A 2,934-nucleotide genomic window follows, 5' to 3' on the forward strand; every position below is an offset into this window, starting at 1 on the left:
CAGCTCTTTTCCTCGGAGATGTGGGTGCTCGAGTAGGTTATTATTAGCAACCGTGATGCCATGAAGAGTCTAAAATATAAAATTACTATATTAGACCATATGGTAATTAGAAAGCTTGCAAAAGGGAGAGACCTTAGCAAACTAAGCAACAGAGTTCCTTGAAAATTCCCCTAGGTAGATAAATACTTAAAAATCCATATGTGAATGGTTCATAAAGCGTGCGAAATTAGAGTAAACTTGCCAAGAGGCGAGGTTATCAAAGTTAGGGAAGTAGTTTTCGAGTGTTCAAAGAGAAGGGTTTAAACGAAAGTCGATGGTTAAGGACTTTCACACTTATACATGAACTATGTTACAATGGTAGAATAACTTGTTAAGTGAGATTGGCAAGTTGGAGGAACAAATACCTTAGTTGAAGGTGCTAATTTCAAAAAGGGTGGCCCATGGGGACAAGCATGGAGGAGTCTATGCATGATCACAGACTTATCAAGTGAGAGGGCTTGATAATGTGGAGGAATGAGGTTCCTAAGTTATGATTTATAGCGCGCTTTAAATATAAGTTAGTGCACTGGCATGGGAAGTCATGCTAGGCATCTTGTGTGATGCTGTCTATAGATGTATATATGGAGGTTGGGTTCGAGTCCCAACCCTTTAGTTCTTGGGTTCAAGTCCCAACTCACTAGGGCGTGGTGATGGGTTGAAATATAAGGATATTCATTTTTCGATGGTCATAGACTCTTAGCAAGGAGACTGGCTTGGGCACACCTCAAAGTGGGGGATGCCCCGGAGTCATGATACACGGTTAAATTGCTTAGTGTGAAAGCTCAACATATCTAACTTGAACACTTTGGTGCAAGTGGCACCAAAAACGTGGTGAATAAGATAGGGAAACCTAATCTCAGTTGCTATAGACTCTTAGCCAGAAGGGCTGGCTTGGGTGCACTGCCAAGTGTGGGGGATGCCCCCAAGGTCATAGTGAATAACTTAAAGGTTTGGAAAATCTAGTACCTATTGGCAAACCTGTTAAGATGCCAAGGTTAGATCACTAGGTGACTAAATGGCTAGAACAAGGACAAAGTCTTTGTGAGGTTAAAGAATAAAATTCCTAGTTTAAAGTGTTGATTTAAACTATTGATGATGGTGTGGCTTGGTCAAGATGACCAAGTGGGAAGAACACCTAAGGGAAATGAACTGTGTCAATACGATGGTATAGTGAGTCCGAAGAAAGTAATCTTTATAACAGACCCATGGGAGGGTGAGAGGTGGCATCTTGGAGGTTGCATGCGGGCTGTAAATAGAGCCCACAGCAAAAAATGCCAAATAGACATACTAGAAGTGAACACCCTCTAGACTTGGTAAAGAAAAGTCTTTGCTATAGAACCGAAAGGATACCTTGAGAATGGAGGTAGTGATCTTATGTTGCTAGGTGTAACAATAAAAAATAAGAGCAAAAGACTAGTAGCTAAGAAAACAGCCATAGGAATTATGGGAAAGAATCTAAATGACAAAGTTAAGCTAAGAACTCTAATGTGTTGGGTGCTAACGGATTTGTAAGAAAGACAATGTGTTTCCAAGGATGGATTCCCAATTGCTTCAATTTAGTAAAAGTGGAAGCTCCAAGGGAGGGAGCGGTAAGGTAGCTAAATGATAGGGCCATGGATAGCTCTAGCACAAATTATGATAACTAGAACTTAGTGCTAAAGGTGGCACAAAATTAAAAAAAAGGATGATTGTGCCATCAAGTAGAGAACTTCTTAGGATGGGGAAGTGGAGTTGCACAATATGTACAATGCAAGGTGTCGGAGACACCTAGGAAATTGACTCCAAGAAGTCAAAATAAAAGTTCCAAAGTGCAAAGGTTATATCAATGGAAACTAAGACTACTCAAGAATGAGTAATGGGATTAAGATAGAGAAGGTATCTTTAATAGGTTTAATGAGAACTAAACCAATAAAAGAAGAGAACCACCACAAGTGGTCAAATAAATCTCTAAATTAGAGAGACTATACTCCTTAGAGGATGGGCAAGGCATGGTGAGCCTTTGGTGTCAAACCATTGATGAATATTGATGAGGTGCCAAGGATGGAAAGGGTAATACATGTTAATATTACTTGATAAAATAGTTTATCGTTCAATAAAGACATCAAACTTTGTTTATGGGTGGTGGAGTTGTGAGACACAAAATCCCTAGGCCCCAAAGGGGAGGCGAAAGGGTGCCATGTGGTAGTGGTAGAAGCAAAAGCCAAATGAGTGTAACACATTTGGACTAAAAGCTCCGACCCAAAAAGTCGAGAGCAAGAGTGGAACTCCAACGAAGGGCCCAAGGAACGAGCACAAAACAAGCAATAAGTGAGTCTGTAAAAAAAAGACACAAGAGGACCAACATATAACATATGGAAGGACCCAAGATGAAGTCTAAGATAGAGTTCGAGATGGACCCAAGATAGAGTTCGAGATGGAGTCTGAGATAGAGTCCGAGATAGACTTGAGATGGACCTAAGATAGAGTCCAAGATGGACCCAAGATGGAGTCTAAGATGGAGTCCAAGATAGAGTCCAAGATGGACCCAAGATGGAGTCTAAGATGGAGTCTAAGATAGACCCGAGATGGACCCAAGATGGAGTCTGAGATGGACTGGAGATGGACCCGAGATGGAGTCCAAGATGGACCCAAAATGGATTTCGAGATGGACCCGAGATGGAGTCCAAAATGGACCCGAGATAGAGTCCAAGATGGACCCGAGATGGAATCCGAGATGGACCCAATATGGGGTCTGAGATGGAGTCCAAGATGAAATTGAGACCAAGACCGAGACCAAGCCCAAGTCTGAAACCGAGTTCAAGTCCGAGTTCGAGTTCGAGTCTAAGTTCGAGTCTGAATACTAATACAGACTGTTGGGTGAAAGCCCAAAGCGATCATCCCCTGGGGGGGGGGGGG

Source organism: Selaginella moellendorffii, unplaced genomic scaffold (assembly GCF_000143415.4).
Source record: "Selaginella moellendorffii unplaced genomic scaffold, v1.0 SELMOscaffold_106, whole genome shotgun sequence".
In the NCBI taxonomy this organism is placed as follows: domain Eukaryota; kingdom Viridiplantae; phylum Streptophyta; class Lycopodiopsida; order Selaginellales; family Selaginellaceae; genus Selaginella; species Selaginella moellendorffii.